The 21,584-nt window shown below is 39.2% G+C and overlaps 1 protein-coding gene across 5 annotated transcripts in view; it reads right to left on the reverse strand.

The window, feature by feature from the left end:
* Window positions 1-21,584, reverse strand: part of SLC35G2 (solute carrier family 35 member G2) — a 36,188-nt gene that overhangs the window by 12,628 nt on the left and 1,976 nt on the right. The window contains exons 2-3 of one of the 5 annotated variants that reach the window (XM_008009037.3): window positions 1,176-1,258; window positions 690-849 (exon numbers count right to left, since the gene is read on the reverse strand). The exons of 3 other annotated variants lie outside the window; for them this stretch is intronic. The gene's annotated coding sequence lies outside the window, so the exon portion shown is untranslated. Of the gene's footprint in view, window positions 1-689; window positions 850-1,175; window positions 1,259-21,584 lie in introns of those variants that run through there. One more of the 5 variants, XM_073023589.1, reaches the window with a different exon arrangement.

Genomic DNA, 21,584 nt, shown 5'->3' on the forward strand with positions numbered 1-21,584 from the left:
AAAGTCCCACTCTGCCACCCAGGTTAGAGTGCAGTGGGGCAATCTCAGCTCACCTCAACCTCCACCTCCTGGGTTCAAGGGATTCTCCTGCCTCAGCTTCCTCAGTGGCAGGGACTACAGGCATGCGCCACCATGCCCAGCTAATTTTTGTATTTTTAAGTAGAGATAGGGTTTCACCATGTTGGCCATGCTGGTCTCGAACTTCTGACCTCAGGTGATCCGCCCGCCTCGGCCTCCCAAAGTGCTGGGATTACAACCTTGAGCCACTGCGCCTGGCCTTTCTGAGATGGGATCTCACTCTGTCGCCCAGGCTGGAGTGCAGTGGAGCAATTTCAGCTCACTGCAACCTCCACCTCCTGGGCTCAAGGGATTCTCCTGCCTCAACCTCCCACGCAGCTGGGATTATAGGTGTGTGCCACCACACCCAGCTAATTTTTGTATTTTTTTTAGTAGAGACAGGGTTCTGCCACATTGACCAAGCTGGTCTCGAACTCCTGGCCTCAAGTGAACCGCCCGCCTCAACCTCCCTAAGTGCTGGGATTACACACCTGAGCCACCGCACCCGACCCAGAACTCTGATTTTTAAAGTGCTCCTTCTAAAAAGACTCAGAGCCACAGAGACATCAGAAACAATCATAGAATGACTCTACATCCTCCCACAATGATACTAGACAGACACATTGGCACACCTCGAAATTTCTGGGTTGTGCACAGCCCAAGATGGCTCATTTAAGCTGCCATGTCCACTCCTCCAACAAATCCAGGCACCATCTAAAGGGGGCATGCCAAGTCACAGTCTCCTTTGTGAATTCCATGATGGCAAGAGAGCTCTCATTCATATTTGCGTTCCTGGCACACAGAGCACATTTAATAAAAGTTGATTAAACAAAAATAATGACTTGGTCCTGAACTGCATTCTACAACTGCTCCTTGAGCTTTGTCCCATCCTATAATAGCCATCACAAGCTCTGCTATTTATTCTACCATTTCTGTCCTGGCCCCACCTTTGAGATTGTTCTCACAGTTATCTTCGCCACTAGGTTGCAATTCTGACTATGCTGGTGACGCTGGTTCCAGGTCCCTCAGGAACCCCTCTGCCAGTCTGGTCTGCCCTTGAACTCTATACGGGCCCCAGGGTATCCCAGGATTGTCAGAAAGGCCTGGCCAGGATTCACCTGGGAGAGGGATCAGCATCTCTGCAAAGTTGTTGGATTGAAGGAACTTTCATTTTGAGCTACATCATTGAAGAGCTTTAAATCTGAAAATAAGAAAGACATTGAACCCTATTACTCACACCTCTTTGCCATTTGAAGCAGATCCCAAACCACTCAAAAGGACAAAACAAGGAAATAGCAATGAATTGCATTCAGTGAATGGGGTAAGGGTATTAAGTGTCTGGAATGTAAGAAACAAAAAAATTAGTTTTCACCTTTTTTTCTATTTTCTAAATGTTTTGGTGGCTAGAATAAGATATACTTTGAACTCAAGAGCAATAAATGTTAATATATTAAAAGTAGCTTTATGAAATATGAAAAGTATCTTTATTTCAAAATACTTCAAAGTAGTCATCTGAATATCAGAAATATTAAGACAACTTATTAAATCCTGTATTAAAATGATTGCTTATTACTTTTTGTTTATACTAGTCAGAAGTGATTCTCTTCTACATTTTAGATTTTTCAGAGTAAAAAGGATATAATTTTAGACTTTGACTACAAACTGGGGTTTTTCCACACAATTTGTGGACATGACTGATGGTGACTCTTAGGTATTTATGCTAAAAATGTTATTTTGGGGATCGACTCTGATATTTATATTCACATTATTGGCCAGTAGGGAACTGATACCTGACTCAAAAATTAGTAGGATATGAAGTCCTTCATTCTATCCATGAGCTCGTTGTTCTTAAGAAAAAAATTTAGTTTGAGAGTCTGAGGAATGATAAGTTTGTTACATTCGGGAATCTAGTTTTGGTGCTGTGTCCATCCTTTAGATAGAGTGCAGCTCTGTATTACCATAGCAACAACTAACTTTTGTTTCCATAGCCACTGACTGCACTCCTGACCCTGCCAACCATCTTGCAAATGCATCCTCTTGCTTAGAAGAACCAGGGAAGGAGTGAGGCATGGTGGCTTATGCCTGCAATCCCAGCACTTTGGGAGGCTGAAGCAGGCAGATCACTTTGAGCTCAGGAGTTGGAGACCAGCCTGGGCAAAATGGTGAAACTGTCTCTTAAAAAAAAAAAAAAAAAATCACACCACTATACTACAGCCTGGGCAACAGTGAGACCCTATCTCAAAAAAAAAGAAAGAAAGAAAAAAAAAGGCCAGGCACAGTGGCTCACATCTGTAATCCCAGCACTTTGGGAGGCTGAGACGGGCTTACCACCTGAGGGCAGGAGTTCGAGACCAGCTTGGCCAACATGGTGAAACCCCATTTCTACTAAAAATAAAAAAAAATTAGCCAGGCATGGTGGAATGCGCCTATAGTCCCAGCTACCAGGGAGGCTGAGGCAGGAGAATTGCTTGAACCAGGGAGGCAGAGGTCGCAGTGAGCTGAGATCACGCACTGTACTCCAGCCTGGATGACAGAGTGAGACTCTGTCGAAAGAAAAGAAAGAAAAAAGAGAGAGCGGGAGAGGGAGACAGAAAGAAAAGAAAAGAGAAAGAAAAAAAAGGAGGAGAAGGAAGGAAGGGAGGGAAAGAGAGAGAGGGAGGGAGGGAGGGGAGGAGAAGGAGGAAGAAGAAAGAAAAGAAGGGCAACAACCAGGGGAAGAATATGGATGAATCAGTCCAAATTTATCATCATCACTGTGCCTTTCTGGTGACAGGTCAGTGGTGATATCCTCTTTGAGGATGACTCCCTGCAGTACTAACGGCAGCACAAGAGTGCCAGAACTGGATGACAGCTCACTCATTGCAGCCTAGAAAAAATTCCGGGCACACTAGGCTGAATGATAAGCTCCTTGGCATGCTAGCCAAAATCAGCTTAAAAGAGGACTGGCTACCTGGGTACAAGAGAACCCTTATTTTGGGTTGAAAAGCAGAAGCTTCCCAAGAGGGAGGATACACTGAAGCTGAAGGTATGGCAGTCCCCCCAACCAATTAGGCTGGGGATGAAGGCTGCTTAGTTGGACTAGGAAAAGTAGTGGATACTGGATTCCAGAGTGGGCCATGTTGGGAGGAGCATGGTAGAATGTGATCTAAGGGGACTAAGACATTTTGGGCTGAGCTAGGCTATAGGAGAATGGTAGACAGACCTGAGGATTTTGCCGAGCTGTGTCAGTCTGGGTTATAGGAGGGGGTGGAAATTACAGCTAAGGGACTTGGAGATGAGGGAAGGTAAGAAGACAGATCTGATGGTATTGAGGCAGGGGTTGGAAAGAGAAGCATCAAACAGGAGGGCTAGCCCAGGTTTGAGCTGGACACTCCACTGACAGTTCTAAAGCAGAAAATTAGGGAAGGAATAGTCAGGGGCTATTGGGCTATGCAGTAGCTTCTAGAAGTCAACAGCTGGCTCTGGGAGGGAAAAGATTGAGAAAAACAAAATAAATAAGAGCAGAAGGTATGAGGGGAAAAAGTAGGGGTGAGAGTTATCAGGCTGGTTAGAGCTGGGCTAAACATTTAGTCTTATCATTAGTTTGAAAGCACCTGGACCAGTTAGTTGCTATATAGGCAAAGTCAAAGGGAGAAGCCTGGCCTCGCTTTACTCAGTCATGGTTCATGACTTTAGGAGACTGTAATGAACCATGCATACTAGGAAAGGAAAAGGTTAACTGAGGTTGAAAAAAAGCTTTATGTGGCACTTTTAAACAAGCAGGTTAGTTTGGCTTGTGTGACTGTGATGGTGCCTGATTTGGAGCAGAGCAATTTGTGTTGTGACATTTTAAAATCCATTTTGGCACACGGTGATGAATGTGTCGACTGGCAGCTAAGAACTTGCTAGAATGCAAGTATGCAAGTCTTTCAGCATTTATAATCGACACTTCCCTTTCCAGGAAAGAGCCTTTCTAATCTTCGAATCAGTGGACTTATCAATTTGCATAAAATATGCCATCCTCAATGAACACATATTTATCATCTACCACTTAACTTTCCTTCTGTTTTAAAAAAAAAAAAAAAAAGCAGAATCACCTTGCTGTGAGTCAGCAGCTTTAAATTCAGCTGTGCTGGGTGAAGCTGTTAAGGGTAGGAAGGAGCCATCACTAGAAGGGGGAGGAGCAGGAATAAAATGATCCTTTTCTATTTCCATGATTTTTTATGTTTCTATTTAAATGGTTAAATACCCATTTAGGTTAGATGCTAATTAAATGTAAAATTGCTGGGCTGTTCCAATATGCATGTTAAAGTTGTACTTCTTGGTTGTTTGTAATTTACCTAACTCTTGAGAGATCATCAGAACAGCCCAGCTGAGTTCAAAGAAGGCTTCCAACTGCCCAGGATACACATCAGTTCCTGAACTAAAAAAGAACACCCCAGGATCAACAGAAGCTACTATCAAATCCTTCAAACACTACATGCGCCACATGCTCACATTTGTCTTGTTTTTGCTACTATTTATCCACAAAAAAGCCAACCCTGAACTCCTTCTTGGGGTGAAAACTTTAAAATATACCAAATGAATCAGTTCAAAATTTTACAAATTTGGTTTGGCTTAATCATAACTGATTCTTCATACTATTGACACCATTGATTCTTCACACCATAGATACCACTCACTAAAACTACAACTCAGTCACCTCTTCCCATATACCATATTTCATTAAAATCAACGTAAGATAAGAAATGGTTACCAGATGCCATCGTTTCAGACCAAACTATAGGTCAAATTTTGAATAAACCTAACAATACCTGATTGGTTAAGTAGCACACCTAGATTTATTAAAATCACTGCACTCCTTTAATGTCTATAGGAGAACATGCATGCACAAGCACACACATGTGCGTGTGCATTTTATATATATATGTATATATAAATACTACTGCAAAGTTAAAAAGAGACTTTACCAAGTTCTGTCATTGACAGGGACATTATATATAAGACTATACATACTGTAATTCACCTCATCAAGAGTTAATTTTATGGCCGGGCACTGTGGTTCATGCTGTAATCCTAACACTTTGGGAGGCAGATCACTTTGAGCTCAGGAGATTGAGACCAGCCTGGGCAACATGGCAAAAACCCAACTCTACAAAAAAACACAAAAATCATCTGGGCATGATGACTCCCACCTGTAGTCCCAGCTACATGGGAGGCTGAGGCTGGGGGATTGCTTGAGCCAGGTAGCAGAGGTTGCATGGAGCCAAAATTGTACCACTGCACTCTGGCCTGGGTGACAGAGCAAGACTTTGTCTCAAAAAAAAAAAAAAAAAAAAGTTAATTTTACCAGGAACATGTGTCAAATTGTAAAATTATGTGAACTCTTTGACCCAGCAATGCTATTTTCAGGGATATATCTTAAGATCATCACCAGTAAAGTATATAAAGATGTGTATGTAAGAATATTCATCATGGCTTTCTTTATACAATGAAAAATTGAAAATAAACTGCTCATTAATGAGATGCTGGTTAAAGAAAATCATTAATGTAATATGCAGCCATCTAAAAGGGTAATTTTTATATATATAGATATAAGAAAACCCTCATGTCATATTGCTGAGTAAAAAGAAAGATGTCAATGTGTATTCATGATGTGATTCTATTTATTCTTGCAAATGGTGGAAATTCAATTATACGGTATTTTCTCTCTTTTCTGTTTATTTTTCATATAAGTATATATTTCCTTTAAAATCTGAAAAAAAATCAAGCTATTTTCATCAGAGGAAAAAAATCATTACTCTGTATTTCAGTCACACTAAAATAGTCACCCAAGAAGCCAATTGTAGCTCTTTTATTTCTGTGCCTTCTGTTGGAAGGAAAACTGTACATAAACAGACCATATTACAGAGAAAATTTGAATGAATGGTATCTGGTGCCTAAACCAAAACAGAGGTGAAATATTATACAAACTGAAGAGGATGACTTTATCATAGTGTTTGAAATAATTCTGTGTGTGTGTGTGTGTGTGTGTGTAGATATATACTAGTATATTTTCATTACTAACCAAAAACATAATGTAGGTTCCAAATGGCAGCAAAGAATATAATTACCTTTGGCTTTTCTTACATAAGTTACCACCCCATAAATCTTTATGTTAATGTGGAAAAATCTGACCTGAACAGATGGACCTCATGCTGTTCTCTAAAACATGAACAGATTTCTGATCTTCTGGACCAGGAAATGAAGTCAGCACTAAAACAGGAGACACCATCATCCATCTCCTAGAATTTCAATCTAAGAATCTGTAATAAAAGCAATATTTCCCTCTATAGAAATATAACTAAGTAATATATTTGCATCTTAATGAAATGTACTCTTGATATGATAAAACACAGTGGGATATTTATGGCACTGGTGGTGCTGGCTATCTGGTCCCTGAACCTCACCAATTTTGGAGAATCCCCTTGCTGTGGTTCTTGGCAGGTAGTAGCATTTGGCTTGATGCTCCCAAGCTTCTTATGGAAGGCACATCTCTGGGGCTGACACTCTGCCTGGATAAATCTTCATCTCATTAGCCCAAGGGCCTTTTTTTCCATGAGCATTTTCATAGAAGCTGTTTCACAAATCAACTCCATTGGTGTTGAAGACCTAATAAAGGGCTCTCTATCAAGTAATTACAGCACTGAGGTTTAAATTTCTGCTCCACAATTTTCTAGTTGTTTGATTTATGTTGGGAAGAGACTGGTGGGATAAGCAGGCCTGAGTCTGAGGAACAATTAAGGAGTTGGCCTGTGAGGTCAGGAGATTGGTTACATAAAAGAAGAATGAGTAAATAGTTAAATATATCGAGGATAATGGAAGTCAGATTTTTTTTACCAAGAGAGAAGGAAGTTACAAATACAATAAGGGTGAAGACTAGAATGAACCCTGTAGTGTTGGAGTAGAGCTGGAGATATTGGAGTAAATTCATGAGTTTTAATATAAATAGACAGAAAGATATATAAATAGATATAGGGGTGTGTGTGTGTGTGTGTGTGTGTGTGTGTGTGTGTGTGTGAATTTCCTAGCTCTGTCTGCTAAAATGACCTAAAAACAGTAATACTCCAGTAGCAATGACCACACCTAGCATCCAGATCTTGGTTCTAAAAATGCATTCTCAAGTAAAAGGAACCAGAGCTCAGTGGAGAAACAGCTGATGAAATAACTGCAATGATTGTGGCAGAAAAAATACCAGAAAAGCCTGAAATGTCTTGCATTCCAAAGAAAGTACTCTCAGAATGACATAGAGATGTCAAAAGGACACAGGAACTGGCTTGAAGGGTATCCCAATGGCTGGAACTGGAGCATCTTCAGCATAAAACCAATGGTGATAGTAATGGCTTATAATCTATTGGGTAAAATAGAAATCCACAAGTCCATGCTGATGGAAATAAGCAAATAAGAAGGGAGAGGAAAAAACTTCTATACAATATAATCCCAACTAGTAAATGGAAAACAAATGTTGTAATTGGAAAAACTACAATTTGGCAATCATCCTAGTAACAATTTATGCAAGAATCATAAAATAAGCAAGTGAAAGTTTAAGAAACCGGATGTTTACATAGCCTCAAAGTGTCCTCCTACAAAATACTTATTAATTCAAAGGGAAAGAGAATAACTTAACAGTGGAGAAATTATCACCTTAAGCCATCAAAGTTAACATCACCAGCAAAAAGACAAGTCAATATTATGTGCCTTTTAATATGATACACTTGGAAGAATACAATTTCACTTCTATCACATTCCTGCCAAAAAATGTATTACCTGAATCTAATCATGAAGAAACATCAAACCTAAAATGAGGAACTCTACAAAAAAAAAGAAAGAAAGAAAAGAAAGAAAAGAGAGAAAAGAAAGAAAGAAAGAAAGAAAGAAAGAAAGAAAGAAAGAAAGAAAGAAAGAAAGAAAGAAAGAAAGAAGAAGAAAAGAAAGAAAGAGAAAGAGAAAGAAAGAAAAGAAAAGAAAGAGAAGAAAGAAAGAGGAAGGAAGAAAGGAAGGAAGGAAGGAAGGGAGGGAGGGAGGGAGGGAGGGAGGAGAAAAAGGCCTGAACTCAAAAATATCAAGGTCACTAAAAACAAGGAAGGATTGAGGAAATGTCACAAATTAAAGATTAAAGAGACATAACAACTAAATGCAATTCATAATCCTGACTTTGATTCTAGACCAAAAGTAAGAAATATTTTTTCAAAGAGGAAACTGTTAGACCAAATGACAAATTTTGAATGTGGTCTGTGGATTAGAGGAATTATATCAATGTTAAATTTCTGATTTTGGTGATAATACTGTGGTTATGCAGGAGGGTCCTTGTCTTAAAGGAAAACACTTAAGTAGTTAGGGATAATTGAATATCACCTCTGCAACTTACTTCAATTGGTTCAGAAAAAGAGAATGAATGGCAAAACAAATGTAAAATGTTTACAATTGGAGAACTTGGGTGAAGAATAATAAAAGAGTTATCTTTTACTCAGGAGTTTGTTGTACTATATTTGCAACTTTTACGTACATTTGAAATTATTTCAAAATAAAAAGTTAAAATGGCAATAACAATATTTAATTCTTTGGATTTTGGGTAAAAGTACATGAATTAATATTTGTGGTATGTTTATAACAGAGCTAGACACATAATAAATGCTAGATATATGTTAGCAATGATGGTGATAGACAATGGTGGTGGTGGTGGTGGTGGTGAAGTCCTGAATTTTAAACACACAATTTGTCCAGGCGCAGTGGTTCATACCTGTAATCCCAGAACTTTGGGAGGCCAAGGCAGTCTGATCACCTGAGGTCAGGAGTTCAAGACCAGCCTGGCCAACATGGTGAAACCCTGTCTCTACTAAAAATACAAAACTCAGCTGGGTGTGGTGGCAGGTGCCTGTAATCCCAGCTACTCAGGAGGCTGAGGCATGAGAATCGCTTGAATCCAGGAGGCCAAGGTTGCAATGAGCAGAGATCACGCCATCACACTGCAGCCTAAGTCACAAGGGTGAAACTCTGTCTCAAAAATAAACAAACAATAAACACACAATTCATCTGAATTGGGATGAGTTGACTCTGGCTCACTTTTCTCCTTTTAGATTTAACCAAGAAATTAAAATAGTATTTACTTGCATTTGACATGCTAACAACAATGTAAATTTGTTTATTGCAATTTAAACCCTGTTCATATGTTTTATATACTAGTGTCCCCAAGCAAAAGACATGTTAGTAATATTTTTTAAATAATCCAAGATCAAATTTTTAAAAATCCATTTTCGCCTTTCATTAATTTAGGCAATATGGTGATAATGAGAATATGCAATACATAAATATATACATTTATTAACATATTTAATAAAGGTAAATAATATACAATGCTATTGTATATGGTTACTATACAACACCATATACAATAGCATTGTATATTATTAACCTTTATTAAATATGTATGTTAATATATATTACAATACATAGAATTAAAGACCATGAGAGTTTAAAAGACTTTGGGGATCATCTACTCCAATTCCTTTGAGAGTAACTGTATCTTCTCTCTACAACAGGGGTCCCAACCCTCAGGGCATGAACTAGTACTGGTCTGTGGCCTGTTAGGAACCAGGCCACACAACAGGAGGTGAGTGGAGAGCAAGTGAGCATTACCGCCTGAGCTCCGTCTCCTATCAGATCAGCAGTGGCATTATATTCTCATGGGAGCACAAACCCTATTGTGAACTGTGCATGTGAAGGATCTAGGTTGCATGTTCCTTATGAGACTAATGCCTGATGATCTGAGGTGGAACCATTTCATTCTGAAACCATTAGTGAGCACACCCCTCACCCCGCTGACTCCTTCCATGGAAAAACTATCTTCCATGAAACCAGTCCCTGGTGTCAAAAAGGTTGGGGATCACTGCTCTATAGCATCCCCATCAAATAGTAGTTTCTGATTGACCACCTACAGTGACAGGAAACACTCCTTCTCAGAACAGCCAATTGGAAGTCATTCCTGATTGTTAGAAAGTTACTTTTTAACAATGAGTCAAAATCTTTCTCCATGTAATTTCCAGAGGCTGCTACTATACAAATTGATTCCCTCTTCCACATAACATTTCGATAACAAAAACTACTATTCCCTACCCTCCTCAACTAAGTTCTCCCACTGTAAGTTTCCTCTTCTCCAAACTGAATATCCCCCGAGTTTTCAATTATTCCATGTATAATCATGGCTTTCAGTCCTCTCACTATCTTAACCACTCTCCTCAGTTTCTATACTTTGTCCTGTTCAGGGGGATTTTGTTTCTATGAAGGCAGTCTGAGATCACATCAGCTATCTTGCAATCTCATGCATTGATGATTATTCCTTCATTCAGTCAGTATTTATGAGTGCCTGTTATGTGGAAGGCACCATGCTAAGACATTATAAGAGACAAGACCAAGAAGACATAAGCTTTCTCTTAAGGAACATACATGTTAATGGGTGAGAAAAGATGTATGGTAATAAGTGCCACAAAACAGACACAACAAGTACTATGCACATTAAAGGAAGGAAATTATACAATTAACTGTAGATTTGCTTTAACATCAGAATATGGGAGAACAAAGCAAAAGTAATGACAATTTCAGCCTAGAACTAATTTGTTTTGGGATAGCATGAGAATTGGTAAAAAGGAGCAGTTTGAGATTTAAACTACACTAAAAGAAAAACTTCTAGATTAGAAGAATGATCACACAAATGCAGAAGACACAAAGAGTTTATACAGTTTTTTAACCCTTGAGAGCTCTGACAACAGGAATAATAATTATTTGTGCAGAGTGATTTACATGCAATTCTTTAAATAGGCAAAAAAAAAAAAAAGACTAGACTCAAGCACTTTACATGTATTATCTCACTTAAACCCACAAGTTCAACAAGGTAGGTACTAATATTACTCCTTTTTTAAAAAAACTTAAATGAAGCTCAGCAAGGTTTGGTGACTTGCCCAAGCTTACCAAGGTGCTAAATAGTGCAGTCAGGCTTCAAACCCAGGCTGTCACCTTCCAGGCCATTCATTTACAACTTGAGATTATCAGCTACTTAATGCCCAACAAAGCAATCTCTGGCAAATTCCCACCCACGTGTCTAAAACTTTCCTGGTGACCTACTTGTAAAACCCCTCACTGAACAATCTGTTCATTCTCTGGATTCTAGAACACTTTCTACAGGGCTCTACATTCATCCTTGACATACTGTATCATTGTGAGGTGCCTATATACCAGTATCCCCTGATAAAGTGTTACCACTCCAAGAAAAGGCATTATGTATGTCTTTATCTTTCTTCTTAGTATCTCCAACTCCTAGCTCAGTGTAAGACTCAACAAATGCTGGGAGAATGAATGAGTCCTCTGGCTTAGCTGACATGCTTTGGAGAAAGTCACCTTCTTAACCAAGCACCTCTAATTCTGGATCTAATTAGTTGTAGTGCAGAGCTTTGGTTGTCACAATTGTGCAACCTAACTCTGTCTTGTATCTCGTAACTCTGAAGTGAGGGAATCCAATAAGCAATGTGAGTATCTGGCTGTTGTCCACCATCCTCTTCAGCAGCCTCATTTTTCAGGGTCTTCACTCCCATTTACAACAGTGGCCAGCCAGAGTTACACAGAAACCAGAGGCAAAATAAATGGGAAATGAGATCACCTAATAATTCTCCTTTCCTTCATTGAGTTCCTAAAGTAAAAGAGTTCAGTAAAGTTGCTGATACTTGGGGGTCTTAAATAAAAGAGAGATACAAAGCAAGTGATTTTATACAGTTAGAAAATGATTAAACACACTTTAGTAAAGATGGCAGGCATGTGGATTGAGTTCATATATGGTTATAACTATAAAATAGTGTTAAGTTGAAAAATGCAATTGACATACTGAAGAATGCATGAGAGTCTCTTAACAGCAGAACTCTTAAAGTAGAAGAAAAAATTACTGAGATTAAAGTCAGGCTATTTGAACATACACTGTCAGAAGAGCGAAAAGAAAAAAGAATAAAAAGAAATGATGTGGGCTGGGTACGGTGGCTCATGTCTGTAATCCCAGCACTTTGGGAGGCTGAGGTGGGCGGATCAGCAGGTCAGGAGACGGAGACCATCCTGGCCAGCGTGGTGAAACCCAGTCTCTACTAAAAATACAAAAAGTAGGCCAGGCACGGTGGCTCACGCCTGTAATCCCAGCACTTTGGGAGGCCGAGGCGGGCGGATCACGAGGTCAGGAGATCGAAACCATCCTGGCTAACACAGTGAAACCCCATCTCTACTAAAAATACAAAAACATTAGCTGGGCATGGTGGCGGGTGCCTATAGTCCCAGCTACTCGGGAGACTGAGGCAGGAGAATGGTGTGAACCCGGGAGGCAGAGCTTGCAGTGAGCCGAGATTGTGCCACTGCACTTCAGCCTGGGCGACAGAGCAAGACTCTGTCTCAAAAAAAAAAAAAAAAACAAAACAAAAAGCTGGACGTGGTGGTGCGTGCCTGTAATCCCAGCTACTTAGGAGGCTGAGGCAGGAGAATCGCTTGAACCTGGGAGGCAGAGGTTGCAGTGAGCTGAGATCGGGCCACTGCACCCCAGCCTGGCGACAGAGCGAGACTCCGTCAAAAAAAAAAGAAAAAGACAAAGAAAAAAAAGAAATACTGTATATCTACAAATCTAGAAAACAGCCTCAAAAGGGCAAATCTCAGAGTTATTGGCCTTAAAGAGGAGATGGAGAAAGAGATAGAGGTAGAAAGTTTATTCAAAGAAATAATATGAGAACTTTCCAAACCTAGAGAAAGAGATCAACATTCAAGAAGGCTATAGAACACCAAGTAGGTTTAACCCAAAGAAGACTACCTCAAGGCACTTAATAATCAAACTCCCAAAGATCAAGGATAAAGAAAGGATCCTAAAAGCAGCAAGAGAAGAGAAACAGTACATAATGAAGCTCCCATATGTGTGCCAGTAGACTTTTCAGTGGAAACCTTACAGGTCAGGAGATAGTGGCATGACATACTTAAAGTGCCAAGGGGAAAAAAAATTTACCCTAGAGTAGTATAGCTGGTGAAAATATCCTTCAAGCATGAAGGAGAAATAGTTTCCTAGACAAATAAAAGTTGAGGGATTTCATCAACACCAGACCTTTTCTACAAGAAATGCTAGAGGGAGCTCTTCGATCTGAAAGAAAAAAATATTAATCAGCAATAAAAAATAATCCAAAGGAGGCCGGGTGCAGTGGCTCACACCAGCTCTTTGGGAGGTTGAGGCAGGCGGATCACAAGGTCAGGAGTTCAAGACCAGCCTTGCCAATATAGTGAAACCCCGTCTCTACTAAAAATACAAAAATTAGCTGGGCATAGTGGTGGCTGCCTATAGTCTCAGCTACTCAGGAGGCTGAGGCAGGAGAATTGCCTGAACCCGGGGGGCAGAGGTTGCAGTTAGACGAGATGGCACCACTGCACTCCAGCCTGGTGACAGAGCAAAACTCTATCTTAAAAAAAAAAAAAAAAAGTCATCTAAAGGTACAAAACTCACTAGTAATAGTAAGCACACAGAAAAACATAGAACATTATAACACTATAATTATGGTATGTAAACTACTCTTATATAGAAAGACTAAATGATAAACCAATCAAAAATAACTTCAAGACATAGACAGTACAACAGATGTAAAGAGAAACAACAAAAAGTTAAAAAGCAGAAGGATAAAATGTAGAGTTTTTATTAGTTTTCTTTTTGCATGTTTATGCAATCTTTGTTGTCATCAGTTTAAAATAATGAGTTAAAAGACAGTATTTGCAAGCCTCATGGTAACCTCAAGTCAAAAACATACAACAGATACACACAAAGCAAGAAATTAAATCATGCCACAAGAGAAAATCACCTTCACTAAAAGACAAGAAGGAAGGTAAAAAGGAAGAGAAGACCACAAAACAACCAGAAAACAAATAACAAAATGGCAGAAGTCCTTACTTATTGATAACATTGAATATAAACAGACTAAATTCTCCAATCAAAAGACATACACTGGCTGAATGGATTAAAAAGCCAGACCCAGTGAATCTATTTCCTACAAGAAACACACTTCACCTATCTTTATAGGTTTATACACATAGACCGAAAATAAAGGGATGGAAAAAGATATTCCATGCCAATGAAAACCAAAAAAGGACAAGAGTAGCTATACTAATATCAGACAAGATAGATTTCAAGACAAAAACTGTAAGAAGAGACAAAGAAGGTCATTGTATAATAATACAAGGGTCAATTCTTCAAGAGGCTACAATGACTATAAATAAATATGTACCCAGTGTTGAAGCACCCAGATATATAAATTAAACATTAGAGCGAAAGAGAGAGACCTCAATACAATAATAACTGGAGACTTCAACACCCCACTTTCAGCACTGGACAGATCATCCAGACAGAAAATAAACAAAGAAACATTGAACTTAATCTGCATTATAGAACAAATGGACCTAATAGATATTTACAGAAAATTTCATCCAACTGCTGTAGAATACATATTCTCCTCATCACATGGATCATTCTCAAGAATAGAATACATGTTAGGTTACAAAACAAGTCTTAAAACATTAAAAAGGCCAGGTGCAGTGGCTCACGCCTGTAATCCCAACCCTTTGGGAGGCTGAGGTGGGCAGATCACCTGAGGTCAGGAGTTCGAGATCAGCCTGGCAAACATAGCAAAACCCCGTCTCTACTGAAAATGTAAAAATTAGCTGGGCATGGTGGTGCGCACCTGTAATCCCAGCTACTCGGGAGGCTGAGGCAGGAGAATCGCTTGAACCCAGGAGGTGGAGGTTGCAGCGAGCCGAGATCTTGCCACTGCACTCCAGATTGGGAGACAGAGCAAGACCCTGTCTCAAAAAAAAAAAAAAAAAATTGGAAATTAAACATGGAAATTAAGCAATATGCTCCTGAATGACCAAGAGGTCAATGAAGAAATTAAGGAAATTGAGACATTTCGTGAAACAAATGATAATGGAAACACAACATACCAAAAGCTATGAGATACAGTGAGAGCAGTACTAAGATGGAAACTTATGGCTATAAGTGCCTACATCAAAAAAAGAGGAAAAACTTCAAATACGTAACCTAATAACACATCTTAAAGAATTAGAAAAGCAAGAGCAAACCAAACCCAAAGTTAGTAGAAGAGGCCAGCAATTTGAGAGGCTGAGGCTGGCAGACTGCTTGAGCCCAGGAATTTGAGACCAGCCTGGGCAACATTGCAAAACCCCATCCTTATAAAAAATACAAAAATTAGCTGGGCGTGGTGGTGCACACCTGTAGTCCCAGCTACTCGGGAATCTGAAGTAGGAGGATCACTTGGGCACCAGGAGGTTAAGGCTATGGTGAGCTATAATCATGCACCTGCGCTTTGGCCTGCATGACAGAGCAAGATTCTGTTTAAAAGAAAAAACTTAGTAGAAGAAAATAAATAATAAAGATTAGAGCAGAAATAAATGAAATTGAAATGAGGAAAACAATACAAAAGGTCACTGAAACAAACAGTTGGTTTTTTTAAAAGATACACACAATTGACAAACCTTTAGTCAGACTAAGAAAAAGAGAGAAGACCCAAATAAATAAAATCAGAGGCAGCTGGACAAGGTGGCTCATGCCTATAATCCTAGCACTTTGGGAGGGTGAGGTAGGCACTTGAACTCAGGCGTTTGAGACCAGCCTGGGCAACATGGTGAAACCTCACCTCCACCAAAAATATAAAAAATTAGCCAGGTGTGGTGGTGCATGCCTGTGGTCCCAGCTACTTGGGAGGCTGAGGTGGGAGGATTGTTTGAGCCAGGGGAGGCAGAGGTTGCAGTGAGCCAAGATTGCACCACTGCACTCCAGCCTGGGTGACAGACCATATCTCTAAAAAATAAAATAAAATTAGAGATGAAAAAGGAGACATTACAACTGATGCCACAGAAATTCAAAGGATCATTTGTGGCTACTGTGAGCAACTATATGTCAATAAATTGGAAAATCTAGAGGAAATGGATAAATTCCTAGACATATATAACCTACCAAGATTGAACCATGAAGAAATTTGAAACCTAGACAGACCAATAACAAGTAACAAGATCAAAGTTGCAATAAAATGCTACTGATTTTTGTATGTTGATTTTGTATCCTGCAACTTTACTGTATCCTAAAGTTCTTTTCCTCCCCATAAGGAAAAGCCCAGGACCTCGCGATGGCTCACGCCTGTAATCCCAGCACTTTGGAATGCCGAGATGGGTGGATCACAAGGTCAGGAGATCGAGACCATCCTGACTAACATGGTGAAACTCCGTATCTACTAAAAATACAAAAAATTAGCCGGGCATTGTGGCAGGTGCCTGTAGTCCCAACTACTTGGGAGACTGAGGCAGGAGAATGGCGTGAACCCAGGAGGTGGAGCTTGAAGTGAGCAGAGATTGCGCCACTGCACTCCAGGCTGGGCGACACTGCGAGACTCCATCTCAAAAAAAAGAAAAAAGAAAAGAAAAGCAACGCCCAGGACCTGATGGCTGAATTCTACCAAACATTTAAGGAAGCATTAATACTAATCCTGCTCAAACTGTTCCCAAAAATAGAGGAGGAGAGAATACTTCTGAACTCACTCTATGAGGCCAGCATTACTCTGATACCAAAACTAGACAAAGATACATCAAAGAAAGAAAACTACAGGCCAATATCTCTAATGAATATTGATGCAAAAATTGTAAACAAAATACTAGTAAAGCAAATTCAACAATACATTAAAACAGTCATTCATCATGACCTAGTGGGATTTATCCCAGGGATGCAAGGATGGTTCAACATGTGTGAATCAATCAATCAATGTGATAAATTATGTCAACAGAATGAAGAACAAAAACCATATAATCATTTCAATTAATGCTGGAAAAGCACTTGATAAAATTCATCATCCCTTCATGATAAATATCCTCAAAAACTGGGCATAGAAGGAACATATTCCAACATAATAAAAGCCATATGTGGCTGGGCATGGTGGCTCATGTCTGTAATCCCAGCACTTTGGGTGACTGAGGGGGCGGATCACTTGAGGCCTGGAGTTTGAGACAAGCCTGGCCAACACGGCAAAACCTTGTCTCTACTAAAATACAAAAAATTAGCCTGGCATGGTGGTGCATGCCTGTAGTCCCAGCTGCTTGGGAAGCTGAAGCATGAGAATTGCTTGAACCTGGGAGGCAGAGGTTACTGTGAGCCAAGATGGCACCACTGCACTCCAGCCCGAACAACAGAGCAAGACTCTGTCTCAAAAAAAAAAAAAAAAAAAAAAAAACAGTCATATACGATAGACCCACAGCTAGTATCGTATTGAATGGGGAAAAACTGAAAGCCTTTCCTGTAAGATCTAGAAAAAGGATGGCCACTTTCACCACTGTTATTCAAGACAGTACTGGAAGTCCTAGCTACAGCAATCAGATAACATAAAAAAATAAAGGACATCCACCTTTGCAGGGACATGGATGAAGCTGGAAACCATCATTCTAAGCAAACTACCACAAGGACAGAAAACCAAACACTGCATGTTTTCACTCATAGGTGGGAGTTGAACAATGAGAACACATGGATATGGGGCGGGGGGAACATCACACACCTGTCTGTGGGGGGTCGGGGGCTGGGGGAGGGATAACATTAGGAGAAATACCTAATGTGAATGACGAGTTGGTGGGCGCAGCAAACAAACCTGGCATATGCATACCTATGTAACAAACCTGCACGTTGTGCATATGTACCCTAGAACATAAAGTATAATAATAATAATAATAAAGCAAGAAATAAAGGACATCTAAACTGGAAAAGATGACAAATTATCCTTGTTTACAAATGATGTGATCTTATATTTGGAAAAACCTAAAGACTCCGCCAAAAAACTGTTAGAACTTTAGAATTTATCAGTAAACTATTGTTTACAGATAAACAAATTCAGTAAAGTTGCAGGATACAAAATCAACATACAAAAGTCAGCAGCATTTCTATATGCCAAAAGTGAACAATCTGAAAAGGAAATCAAAAAAGTAACCCATTTACAATACCCACAAATCAACTTAAACACCTAAGAATTAACCAAAGATGTGAAAGATCTCTACAAAGAAAACTATAAAACATTTGTGAAAGAAATTTAAAAGGACACCAAAAAATGGAAAAATATTTCATGTTCATGGACTGGAAGAATCAATATTGTTAAACTGTCTATATTACCCAAAGCAATCTATAGATTCAATGAAATTTCTGTTAAAATAGCAATGACATTCTTCACAGAAATAGAAAAAGAAATCTTAAAATTTATATGGAACCACAAAAGACCCAGAATAGCCAAAGTTATCCTGAACAAAAAGAACAAAACTGGAAGAATCACATTACCTGACTTCAAATTATACTACAGAGCTATAGTAACCAAAACTGCATGGTACTGGCATAAAAACAGATACATAGACCCATGAAACAGAATAGAGAACCCAGAAACAAATCCATACAGCTATAGTAAACTCATTTTCCACAAAGGTGCCGGGGACATACACTGGAGAAAGGACAGTCTCTTCAATAAATGATACTGGGAAAACAATAACCATATGCAGAATAATGAAATTAGACCCCTATCACTCACCACATAGAAAAACCAAATCAGCCTGTAATCCCAGCACTTTTGGAGGCCGAGGTGGGTGGATCACAAGGCCAGGAGTTCGAGACCAGCCTGACTAACATGCTGAAACCCTGTCTCTACTAAAAATACAAAAAAAAATTAGCTGGGCGTGGTGGCACATGCCTGTAATCCCAGCTACTCAGGAGGCAGAGGAAGGAGAATCGCTTGAACCTGGGAGGTGGTGGTTGCAGTGAGCAGAGATTGAGCCACGGCACTCACTGCACTCCAGCCTGGCGACAGAGGGAGACTCCACCTCAAAGAAAAAAAAAAGAAAAAGAAAAAGAAAAATCAAATAAAAACGGAATAATGTCTTAAATATAAGACTTCAAACTACAAAACTACTACAAGAAAACTTGGGAAAACTCTCCAGGACATTGTTCTGGGCAAAAATTTCTTGAGTAATGCCCCACCAGCACAGCCAACCAAAGCAAAAATGAATAAATGGGCTCACATCAAGTTTAAAAGCTTCTGCACAGCAAAGGAAACAGTCAACAAAGTGAAAAGACAACCCACAGAATGGGAGAAAATATTTGCAAACTACCTATCTGACAAGGTATTAATAACCGGAATACATAAGGAATGGCAAATAACTATCAGAACAAATCTAATAATCCAATTTTTAAGTGGCAAAAGATCTGAATAGACATTTCTCAAAAGAAGACATACAAATAGCAAACATGAAAAGGTGCTCAACATCATTGATCATCAGAGAAATGCAAATCAAAACTACAATGAGATATCATTTCACTTCAGTAAAAATGGCTTTTATCCAAAATCCAGGCAATAATAAATGCTGGCAAGGATGTGGAGAAAGGGAACTCTCACACATTGTTGGTGAGAATATTAATTAGTACAACTACTATGAAGAACAGTTTGGAGGTGCCTCAAAAAACTAAAAATAGAGCAACCATACAATCCAGCAATCCCACTGCTGGATATATAACCAAAAGAAAGGAAATCAGTATATCAAAGAGTTATCTGCATTCCCATGTTTGTTGCAGTACTGTTCACAATAGCCAAGATTTGGAAGCAACCTGAGTGTTCATCAACAAATACTTGTATACAATGGAGTATTATTTAGGCATAAAAAAGAATGAGATCCTGTTATGTGCAACAACACAGATGGAACCGAAGGTCATCATGTTAAGTGAAATAAGCCAGGCACAGAAAGACAAATTTCACGTGTTTTCACTTATCTGTGGGATCTAAAAATCAAAACAATTGAATTCATGGAGATAGAGAGTAGGCTGGGCGCAGTGGCTCACACCTGTAATCCCAGCACTTTGGGAGGCTGAGGCAGCCGGATCACCTGAGGTCAGGAGTTCAAGACCAGTCTGGCCAACATGGTAAAACCCCATCTCTACTAAAAATACAAAAATTAGCCAGGTATGGTGGCAGGTGCCCGTAAGCCCAGCTACTTGGGAGACTAAGGCAGGAGAATCACTTGAACCCAGAAGGCAGAGGTTGCAGTGAGCCGAGATCATGCCACTGCACTCCAGCTTCCAGCCTGGGTAACAAGAGCAAGACTCAATTTCCAAAAAAAAAAAAAAAAAAAAAAAAAGAAAAAAGAGTAGAAGGATGGTGGTTACCAGAGCTGGCAAGGGTAGTGGGAGAGGGTTGGGGGTGTGGGGAAAACTGGGGATGGTTAATGGATACAAAAAGTAGAAAGAATGAATAAGACCTAGTAGTTGATAGCACAACAGGATGACTATAGTCAATAATAATTGAATTGTACATTTTTAAATCATTATAATTGGATTGTTTATAAAAACAAAGGATACATGCTCGAGGGGATGGATACCCCATTTATCATTATGTGATTATTAAACATGTTGCATCCCTATATCAAAGTATCTCATGTACCCCATAAATATATATACCTATGTACCCACAAAAATTAAAAAATAAAATAAATAAAAATAAAAATGAAGTAGTCACAAGTCATAGAATCAAGGAGTAGAATGGTGGTTTCCAGGGACTGGAGGGCAGGGGAAAATCAGGAGTTACTAATCAACAGGCATAAAGACTCAGTTAAGCAAGACGCATAAGCTCTAAAGATCTGCTATACAGCATCGCATCTATCAACAATATATATCAACAATGATGTATTATACACTTAAAATTTTATTAAAAAGATAGGCCCAGGTGCAGTGGCACACGCCTGTAATCCTGGCACTTTGGGAGGCCGAGGCAGGCAGATCACCTGAGGACAGGAGTTCAAGGCCAGCCTGGCCAACATGGTAAAACCTGTCTCTACTAAAAATACAAAAACTAGCTGGGTGTGGTGGCCAGCTACTCAAGAGGCTGAGGCAGGAGAATCCCTTGAACCCGGGAGGCAGAGGTTGCAATGAGCAGAGATCACACCACTGTACTCCAGCCTGGGCAACAAGTAAGACAATGTCTCAAAAAAAAGAAAAAATTTTTTTGTTCAGAGGACAGATCTCATGTTACATATTCTTTCCACAATAATTGTTTTAAAGTCCAAAAAATTGGATGTAAATGTTCATTATTATGGGATTGTTTAAATTACTTACATTCTGTCCACACAGATCAATATTATGCAACTGTTAATGATGACCTAGTTTTATATGTATTGGTTTGAAAGACATTAATTATAAATTATACAGCAAAAATGCAACCAATAGAGGATTGGTCCATTTAAAATGTATGTATGTTCATCTAAATGAAAATCTGTTTACAATGGTTTTCTATGTTTATGCATTTCTCTACTACCTAAATTTCTTACAATAAGCATATATTTTTTTGAGGAAAAAACAATACCAATGTTTTTGAAAAATACAAATGTAAACTTTAAGAACTTCACAAACCACATACCACCAATATATTTAAAATTGT

The sequence above is a fragment of the Chlorocebus sabaeus genome, chromosome 15 (genome assembly GCF_047675955.1).
Source record: "Chlorocebus sabaeus isolate Y175 chromosome 15, mChlSab1.0.hap1, whole genome shotgun sequence".
Classification (NCBI taxonomy): Eukaryota; Metazoa; Chordata; class Mammalia; order Primates; family Cercopithecidae; genus Chlorocebus; species Chlorocebus sabaeus.